Source organism: Ranitomeya variabilis, chromosome 1 (assembly GCF_051348905.1).
Source record: "Ranitomeya variabilis isolate aRanVar5 chromosome 1, aRanVar5.hap1, whole genome shotgun sequence".
In the NCBI taxonomy this organism is placed as follows: Eukaryota; Metazoa; Chordata; class Amphibia; order Anura; family Dendrobatidae; genus Ranitomeya; species Ranitomeya variabilis.
The window spans coordinates 934,197,409-934,218,175 of record NC_135232.1 but is presented as its reverse complement, the minus strand read 5'-3'; positions in this window follow the sequence as shown (position 1 = coordinate 934,218,175).

The following is a 20,767-nucleotide window of genomic DNA, read 5'->3' as shown; positions in this document are numbered from 1 at the left end:
TAGGGGGCTGGTGTTCTCCCCCCGGACCGTTAGACGGTTCGGGGGTTCTTGAATTTCCAGTGTGGATTTTGATAGGGTTTTTGTTGACCATATAAGTTACCTTTCTTTATTCTGCTATCAGTAAGCGGGCCTCTCTGTGCTAAACCTGGTTCATTTCTGTTTGTCATTTCCTCTTACCTCACCGTCATTATTTGTGGGGGGCTTCTATCCAGCTTTGGGGTCCCCTTCTCTGGAGGCAAGAAAGGTCTTTGTTTTCCTCTACTAGGGGTAGCTAGATTCTCCGGCTGGCGCGTGTCATCTAGAATCAATGTAGGAATGATCCCCGGCTACTTCTAGTGTTGGCGTTAGGAGTAGATATATGGTCAACCCAGTTACCACTGCCCTATGAGCTGGATTTTTGTATTCTGCAGACTTCCACGTTCCTCTGAGACCCTCGCCATTGGGGTCATAACAATAGTCCACGTTTCCTGTGCCCACTAAAAACTTGAACCAGCCCTACCCCCCACAACTTTAGCCAAATAACCCCCAATTTCCAATGCCTATCTATTATTATAAAGTAAATTAAGATTGACAAGCTTCAGTAACAAGAATGGATGTTTTTGCCATTAAAATGGGCACTGTAGGTGTTTTCCTGGCCTCCACTCACTGCCGACTATGCTTCCCCATTGACTTGCATTAGGTTTCATGTTTCGGTCGATCCCCGACTTTTCGCGATAATCGGCCGACTTCACTCGACTCGACTTTTGACAAAGTCGGGTTTCGCAAAACCCGACTCGACCCCAAAAAAGTAAAAGTCGCTCAACCTTACATGTCACTAAGTGCCAGGGGCAGACAAAGAGTGCAGAGGGCCCCTGTGCAAGAAATCTTCCCCCCCTTCCATAGTGCAACAAAGTTATGTAAACATATAGGTTGTAATATTTATCAGTTTAGAACACAACTATCAACTCTAAATTATAAATTTAAGTTCCATACTTAACAACTGAATATAACACAAAGCAGTCATGCAATTGATGTCATATCTGCACAGAAGACACTTGCAGATCATCCTGTCAGCCAATCACAGATGTGCTTGAAAGGCAGTGTGTGATTGGCTGAGAGGTAACCATGCAGAAATGTCACTGTGCACTCCATATAACCTGAAACATGTACCAGGCGCTCTGTAGATCTCTATCCCCATCCACCCCCTATACAGTGGATCAATCATTTTAATACATTTATTCCAGGGAGGCGGCCCTTCCCCTACCTAGACCAGTGATTAATTAATTAATTCCTCCCCTCACCCTGCCATTTTCATGTGTAATTTAAAGATCCAGTCCCGCGGATCACTGAGGCTCTGGCAAGAGTGCATGAACTACTGCCCGTGCAGAGCAACAGTGAGTCACAAGCAGAGCAAGCAGGGGTGGGATTCAAATTTTTAACAACAGGTTCTGTGTTTTTGTGTAGGAAAACCACACCCATTTTGTAAGCCATACCCATTTACACACACCTTTTCTTCAAACATATACAAGTAGGGGTGCAGTTAAACCATACCTCCCAACTTTTGAAGAGGGCAAATTTTAAGCCACGCCTCTGACCACACCCATTTCACATCTAGTCACACCCATATCCACATCCCAACCACAGCCATTTAGCACTGCTGATCACACTGTTTCATAAACAATAATTATAAACAAAAAATATGGCCACACAGTGCTCCATACTGTATAATGGCCACACATGATGCTCCGTACTGTATAATGGCCACACATGATGCTCCATACTATATAATGGTCACACAGTGCTCCATACTGTACAATAATCCCACATGATGCTCCATACTGTATAATGGCCACACATGATGCTTTATACTGTATAATGGCCACACGTGATGCTCCATGCTGTATAATGGCCACACAGTGCTCTGTTGTGAATTTGGATTCTGGGCTCCCCCGGTGGCTACTGGTGGAATTGAACTTGTGACATCATCTTCCCTGTTCACCTGTTCTGATTAGATCTGGGTGTCGCTATATAACCTGGCTTCTCTGTTAGATGCTTGCCGGTCAACAATGTTATCAGAAGCCTCTCTGTGCTTGTTCCTGCTCCCAGACATCTACTAGATAAGTTGGACATTCGTCCATGTTTTGTTTTTGTATTTTGGTTCCAGTTCACAGCTGCAGTTTCGTTACTGTGTCTGGAAAGCTCTTGTTGATCAGGAATTGCCACTCTGGTATTATGAGTTAATGCCAGAGTCCTAAAGTAATTTCTGGATGTGTTTTGTTAGGGTTTTCTACTGACCATGAAAGTATGCTTTCTGTCTTCTGCTATCTAGAAAGCGGACCTCAAAATTGCTAAAACTATTTTCCTGCTGCGTTTGTTGTTTCATCTCATATCACCGCCAATATATGTGGGGGGCCTCTGTCTCCTTTTTGGGCATTTCTCTAGAGGTGAGTCAGGTCTTATATTTCCCTCTGCTAGCATTATTTAGTTCTCCGGCCGGCGCTGGGCATATAGGGATAAAAAGTAGGACATGCTACCCTGGCTACTTCTAGATGATGCGGTAGGTTTAGTTCATGGTCAGTATAGTTACATCTTCCAAGAGCTTGTTCCTATTGAGGCTTATGCTAGTTCTCTGGCCATGGAGATCATGACAGTTTGACCGGCCCACTAAAGGGTTAAAATCCTTGGCTGAGAAAGGAGAGAAATAAGAAGTCTGCTGAAAATTTTTTTTTTTTTTTTTTTTTTTTTTCTCTAGTAGTTAGTGTGCTCTTAATTGGATCACTTGCCAGTCTGTCTATGCTGCAGTCTTTCTTTTTTTTCTCTCTCCTTCTAATCTTTGAATGGCTCTATGTTCACCTGTCTATAATGGATCTACAGAGTGTAACTGCAGGTTTGAATAATCTCGCCACGAAAGTACAAAGTTTGCAAGATTTTGTTGTTCATGCTCCGGTATCAGAGCCGAGAATTCCTTTGCCGGAATTCTTCTCAGGGAATAGATCTAGCTTTCAGAATTTTAGAAATAATTGTAAGTTATTTTTGTCCCTGAAATCTCGTTCTGCTGGAGACCCTGCACAGCAGGTTGGGATTGTGATTTCCTTGCTCCGCGGCGACCCTCAAGATTGGGCTTTTGCATTGGCACCAGGGGATCCTGCGTTGCGCAATGTGGATGCGTTTTTTCTGGCCTTGGGCTTGCTGTATGAGGAACCTCATTTGGAACTTCAGGCAGAAAAAACTTTGATGTCCCTATCGCAGGGGCAAGATGAAGCTGAAATTTACTGCCAAAAATTCCGTAAATGGTCTGTGCTTACTCAGTGGAATGAGTGTGCCTTGGCGGCTACTTTCAGAGAGGGTCTTTCTGATGCCATTAAGGATGTTATGGTGGGGTTCCCTGTGCCTGCAAGTCTGAATGAGTCCATGACAATGGCCATTCAGATCGATAGGCGTCTGCGGGAGCGCAAACCAGTGCACCATCTGGCGGTGTCCACTGAGAAGACGCCAGAAAACATGCAGTGTGATAGAATTCTGTCCAGAAGCGAGCGGCAGAATTTTAGACGGAAAAATGGGTTGTGTTTCTATTGTGGGGATTCTACTCATGTTATATCAGCATGCTTTAAGCGTACTAAAAAGCTTGATAAATCCGTTCCCATTGGCACTTTACAGTCTAAATTTATTTTGTCTGTGACCCTGATTTGCTCTTTGTCATCTATTACTACGGACGCCTATATCGACTCTGGCGCCGCTTTGAGTCTTATGGATTGGTCCTTTGCCAATCGTTGTGGGTATGATTTAGAGCCTTTGGAGACTCTTATTCCTCTGAAGGGGATTGACTCCACCCCATTGGCTAATAATAAACCACAATACTGGACACAAGTGACTATGTGTATTAATCCGGATCACCAGGAGACTATTCGTTTTCTGGTGCTGTATAATCTACATGATGATTTGGTGCTGGGATTGCCATGGCTGCAGTCTCACAACCCAGTCCTTGACTGGAGAGCTATGTCTGTGTTGAGCTGGGGATGTAAGGGGACTCATGGGGACGTACCTTTGGTGTCCATTTCATCATCTATTCCCTCTGAAATCCCTGAGTTCCTGTCTGATTATCGTGACGTCTTTGAAGAACCCAAGCTGGGTTCACTACCTCCGCACCGTGAGTGCGATTGTGCTATAGATTTAATTCCGGGTAGTAAATACCCAAAGGGTCGTTTATTTAATCTGTCTGTGCCTGAACATACTGCTATGCGAGAATATATAAAGGAGTCCTTGGAAAAGGGACATATTCGTCCATCGTCATCTCCCTTAGGAGCCGGTTTTTTCTTTGTGTCAAAAAAAGACGGCTCTTTGAGACCATGTATTGATTATCGGCTTTTGAATAAAATCACGGTTAAATATCAATACCCATTGCCGTTGCTGACTGATTTGTTTGCTCGCATAAAGGGGGCCAAGTGGTTCTCTAAGATTGATCTCCGTGGGGCGTATAATTTGGTGCGGATCAGGCAGGGGGATGAGTGGAAAACCGCATTTAATACGCCCGAGGGCCACTTTGAGTATTTGGTGATGCCTTTTGGTCTTTCTAATGCCCCTTCAGTCTTCCAGTCCTTTATGCATGATATTTTCCGCGATTTTTTGGATAAATTTATGATAGTGTATCTGGATGATATTCTGATTTTTTCGGATGATTGGGACTCTCATGTCCGGCAAGTTAAGAGGGTTTTTCAGGTTTTGCGGTCTAATTCTCTGTGTGTCAAGGGTTCTAAGTGCGTTTTTGGGGTTCAGAGAATTTCCTTTTTGGGATATATTTTTTCTCCCTCTTCCATTGAGATGGATCCTGTCAAGGTTCAAGCTATTTGTGATTGGACGCAGCCCTCTTCTCTTAAAAGTCTTCAGAAATTTTTGGGCTTTGCCAACTTTTATCGTCGATTTATTTCTGGTTTTTCGGATGTCGTTAAGCCATTGACCGATTTGACTAGACAGGGTGCTGATGTTGCTAATTGGTCCCCTGATGCTGTGGAGGCCTTTCAGGAGCTTAAGCGCCGTTTTTCTTCTGCCCCTGTGTTGCGTCAGCCTGATGTGACTCTTCCTTTTCAGGTTGAGGTCGACGCTTCTGAGATCGGGGCTGGGGCAGTGTTGTCGCAGAAAAGTTCTGACTGCGCCGTGATGAGGCCTTGTGCCTTCTTTTCCCGTAAATTTTCGCCCGCTGAGCGGAATTACGATGTTGGGAATCGGGAGCTTTTGGCCATGAAGTGGGCGTTTGAGGAGTGGCGCCATTGGCTCGAGGGGGCCAGACATCAGGTGGTGGTATTGACTGACCACAAAAATTTGATCTATCTTGAGACCGCCAGGCGCCTGAATCCTAGACAGGCGCGCTGGTCATTATTTTTCTCTCGGTTTAATTTTGTGGTATCGTACCTACCGGGTTCTAAGAATGTTAAGGCGGATGCCCTTTCTAGGAGTTTTGAGCCTGATTCACCCGGCAACTCTGACCCTACAGGTATTCTTAAGGAGGGAGTTATCTTGTCAGCCGTTTCTCCAGACCTGCGGCGGGCCTTGCAGGAGTTTCAGGCGGATAGACCGGATCGTTGTCCGCCTGATAGGTTGTTTGTTCCTGATGATTGGACCAGTAGAGTCATCTCTGAGGTACATTCTTCTGCATTGGCAGGTCATCCTGGAATTTTTGGTACCAGGGATTTGGTGGCAAGATCCTTCTGGTGGCCTTCCCTGTCACGAGATGTGCGAGGCTTTGTGCAGTCTTGTGACGTTTGTGCTCGGGCCAAGCCTTGTTGTTCTCGGGCTAGTGGATTATTGTTGCCCTTGCCTATTCCTAAGAGGCCTTGGACACACATCTCGATGGATTTTATTTCGGATCTTCCTGTTTCTCAGAAGATGTCTGTCATCTGGGTGGTGTGTGACCGTTTTTCTAAGATGGTCCATTTGGTTCCCCTGCCCAAATTGCCTTCTTCTTCCGAGTTGGTGCCCCTGTTTTTTCAAAATGTTGTTCGTTTGCATGGTATTCCTGAGAATATCGTTTCTGACAGAGGAACCCAATTTGTGTCTAGATTTTGGCGGGCATTCTGTGCTAGGATGGGCATAGATTTGTCTTTTTCGTCTGCTTTTCACCCTCAGACTAATGGCCAGACCGAGCGGACTAATCAGACCCTGGAGACATATCTGAGGTGTTTTGTGTCTGCTGACCAGGATGATTGGGTTGCTTTTTTGCCATTGGCGGAGTTCGCCCTCAATAATCGGGCCAGCTCTGCCACTTTGGTGTCCCCGTTTTTCTGTAATTCGGGGTTCCACCCTCGATTTTCCTCCGGTCAGATGGAATCCTCGGATTGTCCTGGAGTGGATGCGGTGGTGGAGAGATTGCATCATATCTGGGGGCAGGTGATGGACAATTTAAAGTTGTCCCAGGAGAAGACTCAGCTTTTTGCCAACCGTCACCGTCGTGTTGGTCCTCGGCTTTGTGTTGGAGATTTGGTGTGGTTGTCTTCTCGTTTTGTCCCTATGAGGGTCTCATCTCCTAAGTTTAAGCCTCGGTTCATCGGTCCGTATAAAATATTGGAGATTCTTAACCCTGTTTCCTTCCGTTTGGACCTCCCTGCATCCTTTTCTATTCATAACGTTTTTCATCGGTCGTTATTGCGCAGGTATGAGGCACCGGTTGTGCCTTCCGTTGAGCCTCCTGCTCCGGTGTTGGTTGAGGGTGAGTTGGAGTACGTTGTGGAAAAAATCCTAGACTCCCGTGTTTCCAGACGGAGACTCCAGTATCTGGTCAAGTGGAAGGGATACGGCCAGGAGGATAATTCTTGGGTCACTGCATCTGATGTTCATGCCTCTGATCTGGTTCGTGCCTTTCATAGGGCCCATCCTGATCGCCCTGGTGGTTCTGGTGAGGGTTCGGTGCCCCCTCCTTGAGGGGGGGGTACTGTTGTGAATTTGGATTCTGGGCTCCCCCGGTGGCTACTGGTGGAATTGAACTTGTGACATCATCTTCCCTGTTCACCTGTTCTGATTAGATCTGGGTGTCGCTATATAACCTGGCTTCTCTGTTAGATGCTTGCCGGTCAACAATGTTATCAGAAGCCTCTCTGTGCTTGTTCCTGCTCCCAGACATCTACTAGATAAGTTGGACATTCGTCCATGTTTTGTTTTTGTATTTTGGTTCCAGTTCACAGCTGCAGTTTCGTTACTGTGTCTGGAAAGCTCTTGTTGATCAGGAATTGCCACTCTGGTATTATGAGTTAATGCCAGAGTCCTAAAGTAATTTCTGGATGTGTTTTGTTAGGGTTTTCTACTGACCATGAAAGTATGCTTTCTGTCTTCTGCTATCTAGAAAGCGGACCTCAAAATTGCTAAAACTATTTTCCTGCTGCGTTTGTTGTTTCATCTCATATCACCGCCAATATATGTGGGGGGCCTCTGTCTCCTTTTTGGGCATTTCTCTAGAGGTGAGTCAGGTCTTATATTTCCCTCTGCTAGCATTATTTAGTTCTCCGGCCGGCGCTGGGCATATAGGGATAAAAAGTAGGACATGCTACCCTGGCTACTTCTAGATGATGCGGTAGGTTTAGTTCATGGTCAGTATAGTTACATCTTCCAAGAGCTTGTTCCTATTGAGGCTTATGCTAGTTCTCTGGCCATGGAGATCATGACAGTGCTCCATACTGTATAATAGCCCCACAAGATGCTCCATACTGTATAATGGCCACACATGATGCTCCATACTGTATAATGGCCACTAATGATGCTACATACTGTATGATGGCCATACATGATGCTCCATACTGTATAATGGCCCCACATGATGCTCCATACAGTATAATGGCTACACATGATGCTCAATACTGTATAATGGCCACACATTATGCTACATTCTGCATGTTGGTCCAACATGATGCTACATACTGTATAATGGCCATACATGATGCGTCATACTGTATAATGGCTACACATGATGCTCCATACTGTATGATGGCCACACATGATGCTCCATACTGTATAATGGTCCCACATGATGCTCCATACTGTGTAATGGCCACACATGATGCTCAATACTGTATAATGGCCACACATTATGCTACATACTGCATGTTGGCCCAACATGATGCTCCATACTGTATAATGGCTACACATATGGTTCCATACTGTATAATGGCCACACATTATGATACATACTGTATGATGGCCCCACATGATGCTACATACTGTATAATGGCCACACATGACGCTGCATACTGTATAATGGCCACACATGATGCTACATACTGTATGATGGCCACGTAATGCTCCTTACTGTAGAATGGCCAGACATGATGCTCCATACTGTATAATGGCCACGCATGATGCCTCATACTGTATGATGGCCACACATGATGCTACATACTGTATAATGGCCACACATGATGCTACATACTGTATGATGGCCACATAGTGCTCCATACTGTAGAATGGCCACACATGATACCCTGACGAAGGATAAAGATCCGAAACGCGCGTCGGGGTGCTCTATTACGGGACGTGGCTGACCCAGAAAGGTAGTTATTGTGTACCTCCCAACTTGATTGCACGTTGCACTTTGTGTGTGGATCATATAAATCTTTTTTGCTGTGTCATTGTACACTATTACAACCTTGCACTTTGCACGATTGCACTTTGCCCTGCTCCAACAATATTTTTGGTGGATTTTTTTGTCGTATTTGTATACACACTGTTCTTTGGCTATTTTTTATTATTGAGTCCTTAAAAAAAATTTCCCCCTCTTTTCACACACAACCGTTACCTTTGGGAAGCAACACTTCCTTGAATATAATCTGGGTCATCTACTGCTATCAAATTACTGAACAATTATATGTATTATCTTTTAGTCCTGTTGTGCGCACAAATGTTTTGTTTTTATATGGCCAATCATATGTAATAAAGGCATTTTTATATCTATTTTCTACTTGGTGTGTTTCTCTGTTTTTCCATATATTGGTTGGGCTCGTTTTTCTCTTGTACAAGTGTTTTTCACCCTTTCACAGAGCACCAATCACCGCAATGTGATATATAATTTTGGTTTATTATGGATCTTATTTAGTAATTACTGGTGATTTTTTGGTTTATCTGTGTTCTTTAACACATGATACTGTGTACAGTATAATGGCCACACATAGTTACTCCAACAAACGTGGCTCCACTCCATACACCTTGCATACATGGCTCTGCTCCGTACACCTCATACACACACGACTCCGCTTCGTACACCTCATACACACACGGTTCCGCGCCGTACACCTCATACACACATGGCTCCGCTCCGTACACCTCATACACATACACGGCTCTGCTACATCCACACTGTAAACAACTCCTGATCCCACACATAAGCTTACCGTCTAGCACCATGACAGCAAAGCAGAGACCTGCAATACACGGAGGCCCCTGATCATGTGACTCCTGACTCCTCCCCTCCTGTGAACTCATCACAGGTCCTAAGCAAGCTTCAGTGACTCACTGTGACTGAGAGGCCCTCCCCCTCCCTCCTCTCTTCCTGGTCCAGTGTCTGCTACCCTTCACCTCACCGCAGACCGCAGCAGTGACAGCCGGCTGGACAGCAGCATAATATATGCTAGCAGGTGAGGAGGGGGCCCGTTTAACTGTCATATCACATGCGTACAGCAGAGCGGGCCCCCTGCTTCTCCTGTTAGCAATGTAGCATTTCACCCGCTACGGGTCTTGGGAACACTCGCTTGGCAGCAGAATAATCATAGACAGGCACGGTTCCTCACACAAATCTGTCCATATGGTTTATTTAAACTCCACATAAACCACATAGGGTACAGTCCATTTCAATACAGCCACAAAACATTAAAGGACATCAGTCAGTTCACGTAGCAGATAGGCTTCTCTGCCGTTTATTATAATCCCTGTCATGATCTCCATGGCCAGAGAACTAGCATAAGCCTCAATAGGAACAAGCTCTTGGAAGATGTAACTATACTGACCATGAACTAAACCTACCGCATCATCTAGAAGTAGCCAGGTAGCATGTCCTACTTTTTATCCCTATATGCCCAGCGCCGGCCGGAGAACTAAATAATGCTAGCAGAGGGAAATATAAGACCTGACTCACCTCTAGAGAAATGCCCAAAAAGGAGACAGAGGCCCCCCACATATATTGGCGGTGATATGAGATGAAACAACAAACGCAGCAGGAAAATAGTTTAAGCAAATTTGAGGTCCGCTTTCTAGATAGCAGAAGACAGAAAGCATACTTTCATGGTCAGTAGAAAACCCTAACAAAACACATCCAGAAATTACTTTAGGACTCTGGCATTAACTCATAATACCAGAGTGGCAATTCCTGATCAACAAGAGCTTTCCAGACACAGTAACGAAACTGCAGCTGCGAACTGGAACCAAAATACAAAAACAAAACATGGACGAATGTCCAACTTATCTAGTAGATGTCTGGGAGCAGGAACAAGCACAGAGAGGCTTCTGATAACATTGTTGACCGGCAAGCATCTAACAGAGAAGCCAGGTTATATAGCGACACCCAGATCTAATCAGAACAGGTGAACAGGGAAGATGATGTCACAAGTTCAATTCCACCAGTAGCCACCGGGGGAGCCCAGAATCCAAATTCACAACAGTACCCCCCCCTCAAGGAGGGGGCACCGAACCCTCACCAGAACCACCAGGGCGATCAGGATGGGCCCTATGAAAGGCACGAACCAGATCAGAGGCATGAACATCAGATGCAGTGACCCAAGAATTATCCTCCTGGCCGTATCCCTTCCACTTGACCAGATACTGGAGTCTCCGTCTGGAAACACGGGAGTCTAGGATTTTTTCCACAACGTACTCCAACTCACCCTCAACCAACACCGGAGCAGGAGGCTCAACGGAAGGCACAACCGGTGCCTCATACCTGCGCAATAACGACCGATGAAAAACGTTATGAATAGAAAAGGATGCAGGGAGGTCCAAACGGAAGGAAACAGGGTTAAGAATCTCCAATATTTTATACGGACCGATGAACCGAGGCTTAAACTTAGGAGATGAGACCCTCATAGGGACAAAACGAGAAGACAACCACACCAAATCTCCAACACAAAGCCGAGGACCAACACGACGGTGACGGTTGGCAAAAAGCTGAGTCTTCTCCTGGGACAACTTTAAATTGTCCATCACCTGCCCCCAGATATGATGCAATCTCTCCACCACCGCATCCACTCCAGGACAATCCGAGGATTCCATCTGACCGGAGGAAAATCGAGGGTGGAACCCCGAATTACAGAAAAACGGGGACACCAAAGTGGCAGAGCTGGCCCGATTATTGAGGGCGAACTCCGCCAATGGCAAAAAAGCAACCCAATCATCCTGGTCAGCAGACACAAAACACCTCAGATATGTCTCCAGGGTCTGATTAGTCCGCTCGGTCTGGCCATTAGTCTGAGGGTGAAAAGCAGACGAAAAAGACAAATCTATGCCCATCCTAGCACAGAATGCCCGCCAAAATCTAGACACAAATTGGGTTCCTCTGTCAGAAACGATATTCTCAGGAATACCATGCAAACGAACAACATTTTGAAAAAACAGGGGCACCAACTCGGAAGAAGAAGGCAATTTGGGCAGGGGAACCAAATGGACCATCTTAGAAAAACGGTCACACACCACCCAGATGACAGACATCTTCTGAGAAACAGGCAGATCTGAAATAAAATCCATCGAGATGTGTGTCCAAGGCCTCTTAGGAATAGGCAAGGGCAACAATAATCCACTAGCCCGAGAACAACAAGGCTTGGCCCGAGCACAAACGTCACAAGACTGCACAAAGCCTCGCACATCTCGTGACAGGGAAGGCCACCAGAAGGATCTTGCCACCAAATCCCTGGTACCAAAAATTCCAGGATGACCTGCCAATGCAGAAGAATGTACCTCAGAGATGACTCTACTGGTCCAATCATCAGGAACAAACAACCTATCAGGCGGACAACGATCCGGTCTATCCGCCTGAAACTCCTGCAAGGCCCGCCGCAGGTCTGGAGAAACGGCTGACAAGATAACTCCCTCCTTAAGAATACCTGTGGGGTCAGAGTTGCCGGGTGAATCAGGCTCAAAACTCCTAGAAAGGGCATCCGCCTTAACATTCTTAGAACCCGGTAGGTACGATACCACAAAATTAAACCGAGAGAAAAATAATGACCAGCGCGCCTGTCTAGGATTCAGGCGCCTGGCGGTCTCAAGATAGATCAAATTTTTGTGGTCAGTCAATACCACCACCTGATGTCTGGCCCCCTCGAGCCAATGGCGCCACTCCTCAAACGCCCACTTCATGGCCAAAAGCTCCCGATTCCCAACATCATAATTCCGCTCAGCGGGCGAAAATTTACGGGAAAAGAAGGCACAAGGCCTCATCACGGCGCAGTCAGAACTTTTCTGCGACAACACTGCCCCAGCCCCGATCTCAGAAGCGTCGACCTCAACCTGAAAAGGAAGAGTCACATCAGGCTGACGCAACACAGGGGCAGAAGAAAAACGGCGCTTAAGCTCCTGAAAGGCCTCCACAGCATCAGGGGACCAATTAGCAACATCAGCACCCTGTCTAGTCAAATCGGTCAATGGCTTAACGACATCCGAAAAACCAGAAATAAATCGACGATAAAAGTTGGCAAAGCCCAAAAATTTCTGAAGACTTTTAAGAGAAGAGGGCTGCGTCCAATCACAAATAGCTTGAACCTTGACAGGATCCATCTCAATGGAAGAGGGAGAAAAAATATATCCCAAAAAGGAAATTCTCTGAACCCCAAAAACGCACTTAGAACCCTTGACACACAGAGAATTAGACCGCAAAACCTGAAAAACCCTCTTAACATGCCGGACATGAGAGTCCCAATCATCCGAAAAAATCAGAATATCATCCAGATACACTATCATAAATTTATCCAAAAAATCGCGGAAAATATCATGCATAAAGGACTGGAAGACTGAAGGGGCATTAGAAAGACCAAAAGGCATCACCAAATACTCAAAGTGGCCCTCGGGCGTATTAAATGCGGTTTTCCACTCATCCCCCTGCCTGATCCGCACCAAATTATACGCCCCACGGAGATCAATCTTAGAGAACCACTTGGCCCCCTTTATGCGAGCAAACAAATCAGTCAGCAACGGCAATGGGTATTGATATTTAACCGTGATTTTATTCAAAAGCCGATAATCAATACATGGTCTCAAAGAGCCGTCTTTTTTTGACACAAAGAAAAAACCGGCTCCTAAGGGAGATGACGATGGACGAATATGTCCCTTTTCCAAGGACTCCTTTATATATTCTCGCATAGCAGTATGTTCAGGCACAGACAGATTAAATAAACGACCCTTTGGGTATTTACTACCAGGAATTAAATCTATAGCACAATCGCACTCACGGTGCGGAGGTAGTGAACCCAGCTTGGGTTCTTCAAAGACGTCACGATAATCAGACAGGAACTCAGGGATTTCAGAGGGAATAGATGATGAAATGGACACCAAAGGTACGTCCCCATGAGTCCCCTTACATCCCCAGCTCAACACAGACATAGCTCTCCAGTCAAGGACTGGGTTGTGAGACTGCAGCCATGGCAATCCCAGCACCAAATCATCATGTAGATTATACAGCACCAGAAAACGAATAGTCTCCTGGTGATCCGGATTAATACACATAGTCACTTGTGTCCAGTATTGTGGTTTATTATTAGCCAATGGGGTGGAGTCAATCCCCTTCAGAGGAATAAGAGTCTCCAAAGGCTCTAAATCATACCCACAACGATTGGCAAAGGACCAATCCATAAGACTCAAAGCGGCGCCAGAGTCGATATAGGCGTCCGTAGCAATAGATGACAAAGAGCAAATCAGGGTCACAGACAAAATAAATTTAGACTGTAAAGTGCCAATGGGAACGGATTTATCAAGCTTTTTAGTACGCTTAAAGCATGCTGATATAACATGAGTAGAATCCCCACAATAGAAACACAACCCATTTTTCCGTCTAAAATTCTGCCGCTCGCTTCTGGACAGAATTCTATCACACTGCATGTTTTCTGGCGTCTTCTCAGTGGACACCGCCAGATGGTGCACTGGTTTGCGCTCCCGCAGACGCCTATCGATCTGAATGGCCATTGTCATGGACTCATTCAGACTTGCAGGCACAGGGAACCCCACCATAACATCCTTAATGGCATCAGAAAGACCCTCTCTGAAAGTAGCCGCCAAGGCACACTCATTCCACTGAGTAAGCACAGACCATTTACGGAATTTTTGGCAGTAAATTTCAGCTTCATCTTGCCCCTGCGATAGGGACATCAAAGTTTTTTCTGCCTGAAGTTCCAAATGAGGTTCCTCATACAGCAAGCCCAAGGCCAGAAAAAACGCATCCACATTGCGCAACGCAGGATCCCCTGGTGCCAATGCAAAAGCCCAATCTTGAGGGTCGCCGCGGAGCAAGGAAATCACAATCCCAACCTGCTGTGCAGGGTCTCCAGCAGAACGAGATTTCAGGGACAAAAATAACTTACAATTATTTCTAAAATTCTGAAAGCTAGATCTATTCCCTGAGAAGAATTCCGGCAAAGGAATTCTCGGCTCTGATACCGGAGCATGAACAACAAAATCTTGCAAACTTTGTACTTTCGTGGCGAGATTATTCAAACCTGCAGTTACACTCTGTAGATCCATTATAGACAGGTGAACATAGAGCCATTCAAAGATTAGAAGGAGAGAGAAAAAAAAGAAAGACTGCAGCATAGACAGACTGGCAAGTGATCCAATTAAGAGCACAGAGAAAAAAAAAAAAAAAAAAACTCTCAGCAGACTTCTTATTTCTCTCCTTTCTCAGCCAAGGATTTTAACCCTTTAGGGGGCCGGTCAAACTGTCATGATCTCCATGGCCAGAGAACTAGCATAAGCCTCAATAGGAACAAGCTCTTGGAAGATGTAACTATACTGACCATGAACTAAACCTACCGCATCATCTAGAAGTAGCCAGGTAGCATGTCCTACTTTTTATCCCTATATGCCCAGCGCCGGCCGGAGAACTAAATAATGCTAGCAGAGGGAAATATAAGACCTGACTCACCTCTAGAGAAATGCCCAAAAAGGAGACAGAGGCCCCCCACATATATTGGCGGTGATATGAGATGAAACAACAAACGCAGCAGGAAAATAGTTTAAGCAAATTTGAGGTCCGCTTTCTAGATAGCAGAAGACAGAAAGCATACTTTCATGGTCAGTAGAAAACCCTAACAAAACACATCCAGAAATTACTTTAGGACTCTGGCATTAACTCATAATACCAGAGTGGCAATTCCTGATCAACAAGAGCTTTCCAGACACAGTAACGAAACTGCAGCTGTGAACTGGAACCAAAATACAAAAACAAAACATGGACGAATGTCCAACTTATCTAGTAGATGTCTGGGAGCAGGAACAAGCACAGAGAGGCTTCTGATAACATTGTTGACCGGCAAGCATCTAACAGAGAAGCCAGGTTATATAGCGACACCCAGATCTAATCAGAACAGGTGAACAGGGAAGATGATGTCACAAGTTCAATTCCACCAGTAGCCACCGGGGGAGCCCAGAATCCAAATTCACAACAAATCCCCTTGTCTGGGGTTACCTTTCAGGAGTTCCACTCCTCATGCTGACTTCACATCAGTCCCAGGTCCTCAACACAGACCGTCCTGGTCTACGGTCACTAGGTGCTTCCAGGATGACTCCACTCCCAGGAGACTCCAACACTGACCGTCCAGGACCTTGCACAGGAACAAACGGATCCATACACAGGAACCTCCCAGGACCATGTGACCCACACCCTGGTCACATTATCTACATGTTACCACTCCCACGGGTGGGAGTGTGGCTGTGTGGCTAGTTTGTCCCGCCCATCTCATACAACTAGCCTAGTAAGTCTCCCTTGAATATTATACAACATTACACAAACTCTTGAGGGACTGCAGGTCCCAGAACAACCACGTTACATCAGACTTACCACACAGACTCCCTCTGCGACACATATCGGCCATTCACAACACTCCCAGTCACTGTTTCATCACAACTATGCCTCCAAGTGCATCTTGAAGTGCACAAACAGCGCCCCCTGGCTGTAACATTAGTCACTGCACCACAGCAGTTAGCAGCTTTGTATGCCCGTCGGGGGCCCCCTCCCGCTCTGGGCCCCTGTACAGGTTGAACAAGCTGTATGTATGCCCATGCTAAGTTCTCTATATCAGATATATCCATGATGTTGATCATATAGTAAAACTTGTGCATTGATGTGATCAGCTGCAGGAGCCCAAATGTTACAAACAAGAGGGCTCCTGCTGTGACTTCTAGGACAAAAATTATCATCCCATCATAGCAATTTAACTCCTTATATGCTGCTGTTATGAATGACAGTAGCACATGAGGCAGTAGGCCTCCTTCACACGTCGGTATAAACCATGTATGTGAAAATCTAGTATGGATGTCATCAGTGTGCCATCTATGTGTCATCAGTGTGTCATCTGTGTGTCTGTTTTACCATCAGTATATCATCAATATTTTTCCAGAATAGATAAAGAAAGAAATTACAACGCTTCTCCTATACTTTTTAATGTTAAACATTGACGGCACATGGATAGCACACTGATGCCATCCATATACAGACCCATAAACTTATTTTGGTTCCATTCTGCCAGTTAAAGTAATATCTCCATGTGTTTTGTACACTGGATACATGTAGTATCTGTAAAAAAGTGTATACCACACATATGGAAGCAAAGACAATTGAAGGTCTTTACAGAGGGAAAGCATTCTCTCTGTTAGCCTATTAGCATTATCGCCATACAGTCTCAAATGATTCCAAGCTTACCCTACACCATAGCCATTCAAATGAAGCACTGACAGTGTAATGCAATGTGCAGAATTTACTGTGTGTTACTAATATGATGATGAGATTGTATGGTAAAGTCACAATATATGACTAATAGATATTGTAAAAACAGAATATAAAAAGTTTTACTGTAAGTGTTAAAAAACATTGTAAAGGCACTGTTCCAAAATCCCAGTTTTCCCTACCAACAAAAAAAGTTTTAATTTTGAAAAATATAAATTTAGTGAAAAAAAATAACATTTTGTATTACCACGTCCAGAAAGGCACATATTCTATCAATATTTATCTTACACCATAGATGTGGCCACAAATAAATTTGTAAAAACAGAAACTTTGACATTTTTGTTCATCTTGACTCACAAAAACATTAATACAAATCAAAATATCAATAAATAATAAATTAAGATAAAACAAATTGTAAATACTCAAAAATGGTACCAATAAATAATGAAGCTTGTTGCACAAAATAACAACTGCTCAGTACACAAAAAAGTAAAAAAGTTATGGCTCCAAAATATAGATGAGTGAGCACTAAAATGCTTGGATGCTCGTGACTCAGACCAAGCAATTAAAAGCGTTTGGATGCTCAGTTTGAGTAACGACCATAACTGGAGTCACTGTGAAATCCAAACATTTCCAGTAGACCCTACAAGGAGGCCTGGGGGAAAGTGAAAATGTTGAAATGGATAGAAAAAGTGCTGAATGGAAGAATAGGATGGGGAAGACCCCTATAAGCATCCCTGACTCTCAGATCGCTGCTGAGAAAAATGATGACACACTTTATTTAACTCCATTTTGAGGACTGACAATAAAACATTTGAAATTGAGGAGAAATTGGAGTTTACAGGAAAAAAATGTTAAGTAGCATTCTTCCCTGTAAAATGACTTGTATAGTGGGTATGGAAAGTATTTATAACTCTTTAAATTTTTCACTCTTTTTCATTGCAGCCATTTGGTAAATTCAAAAAAGTTAATTTTTTTCTCATTAGTGTACACTCTGTACCCCACCTTGACTGAAAAGAACAGAAATGTAGTAATTTTTGCAAATTTATTAAAAAAGAAAAACTGAAATATTACATGGTCATAAGTATTCAGACCCTTTGCTCAGTATTGAGTAGAAGCACCCTTTTGAGCTAGTACAGTCATGAGTCTTCTTGGGAATGATGCAACAAGTTTTTCACACCTGGATTTGGGGGATCCTCTGCCATTCTTCCTTGCAGATCCTCTCCAGTTCCATCAGGTTGGATGGTGAATGCTGGTGGACAGTCATTTTCAGGTCTCTCCAGAGATGCTCAATTGGGTTTAGGACAGGGCTCTGGCTGGGCCAGTCAAGAATGGTCACAAAGTTGTTCTGAAGCCACTCCTTTGTTATTTTAGCTGTGTGCTTAGGGTCATTACCATGTTGGAAGGTGAATCTTCAGCCAAGTCTGAGGTCCAGAGCACTCTGGAAGAGGTTTTCATCCAGGATATATCTGTACTTGGCCACGTTGATGTTTTCTTCAATGACAACTAGTCATCCTGTCACTGTAGCTGAAAAACACTCCCATAACATGATGCTGCCTCCACCATGTTTCACTGTTGGGATTGTATTGGGCAGATGATGAGCAGTGCCTGATTATCTCTTCAAATACCCCTTATAATTATCAACAAAATGTCTATCTTCATCTCATCAGACCAGAGAGTCTTATTTTTCATAGTCTTGGAGTCCTTCATGTGTTTTTTAGCAAACTTTATGCGGGCTTTCATATGTCTTGCACTGAGGAGAGGCTCCCGCCTTGCCACTCTGCCATAAAGGACCGACTGGTGGAGGTCTGCAGTGATAGTTCACTTTGTGGAACTTTCTCCCATTTCCCTACTGCATTTCAGGAGCTGTTACATTGATCTTGGGGTTCTTCTTTACCTCTCTCACCACTTTTCCCACGATTGCTCTTTGGCTGCATGGCCAGGTCTAGGAAGACTTCTGGTAGTCCCAAACTTTTTCCATTTAAGTATTATGGAGGCCACTATGCTCTTAGGGACCTTGAGAACTGAAGAAATTCTGTTGTAACCTTGGCCAAATCTGTGCCTTGCCACAATTCTGTCTCTGAGCACCTTGGCCTGTTCCTTTGATCTCATGATTCTCATTTGGTCTGACATGCACTGTGAGCTGTGAGGTCTTCTATAGACAGGTGTGTGCCTTTTCAAATCAAGTCCTATCAGTTTAATTAAACACAGCTGGACTCCAATGAAGGAGTAGAACCATCTCAAAGAAGATCACAAGGAAATTAACAGCATGTGACTTAAATATGAGTGTCTGAGCAAAGGGTCTGAATACTTATGACCATGTGATGTTTCAGTTTTTTTTTTTATATATTTGCAAAAATTACTACATTTCTGTTTTTTTCAGTCAAGATGGGGTGCAGAGTGTACATTTCTGAGAAAAAAATGAACTTTTTTGAATTTACCAAATGGCTGCAATGAAGCAAAGAGTGAAAAATTTAGAGTTATGAATACTGTCCGTCCCCACTGTATATAAGGCAAAATTTTTAAAGGATTGAAAGAAAACTAATAATTAAAGAAAGCCAAATTATTTTTTATAATATGTATTATATTTTTATTAATTGTTAATTTTTTAAAAATGGAAATTTCAGTGTAATTTATGAAGTAAGCATAAAATGCCAAAAATTAGATGGAAGAGGAACTCAGACCCTGTATTAGTCATAAGGGATGACCTCATACACAGTATGTTCAAATTTTCATGTAGTGTTACTCCTAGACTCATAAAGGCTATGCACTAAGTGCAAAGTCTGCCAAAAATGATTAGCAGGTTCATCCATACACCCCTGAAGGCACCAAGTGTAGTGTCTCATTCAAACATTGTGAATAAAGTGTAGTTGTGTTACTACTGAACTCATAAAAGCTCTGCACACAGTGTAAAGACGGCCAAAAATTACAGAGTCATCCATACACCATTGAAGGCACCAACTACTTGAGTCGAGCACATTGACTCCATTGTGCTCGATGAACACTAATATATAAGACATATTAGTGTTGAAATATGAAAACATATGTTTGTTTTTGTGTTTTTAATTAAAAAATAAAAATCATAGAGGCTTACTCTTGCCACATAAACATAGACCACTATGTAACAAAATAGCAAATCATAATTACTTGGATACATAAAACAAATTTCAAAAACCTGGCCTGGACAATAAGTGACAAACAGGTCCGGTCCTTATTGGATTTTTATAATAGAGCTTTCTTGAAACCCTGCATGTGGCCAAGTTTCAAAGGAGACCATAGTTTGAACTGTATGAAGCAATACTGTAGTATTTCTGTATATAGTACAAGCGATAAGATTATCACATGCTCAAGTCCCCTAAGAGGACTAACAAATACATTAAAAAGTCAAAAACAAGTTTTAAATCATTAAACAAATACAATTTCAAATCACCCTCCTTTTCCCAAACAAAAATAAAGAAAAAAATATTAAAAAATAAAAAGAATACACATGTAGTATCACTGAGTTCTGAAAAGTCTGATCTATCAAAATGTAAAAAGTAATTAACCTGATCTATTGTATGTTTTCCGTAAATAGAAATAAATCAAGAATGTAAAAATTACATTTTCTTGGTTACTGTAAAAGCACAAAAACTGCTGTTACAAGAGATCCAAATGTAATATTTCTCCTAAGGCTACTTTCACACTAAACGACGTACTGACGCATACTGTGAAAGCGCCACACAACGGGGCAGTGGATGCAGTTTTTCCACGCATCCGCTGCCCCATTGTGAGCTCCGGGGAGGAGGGGGTGGAATTCCGGCCGCGCATGCGCGGTCGGAAATGCTGGACACAACGCACCAAAAAAAGTTACATGCAACATTTTTTTGTGCCGACGGTCCGACGCAACATGACGCAACC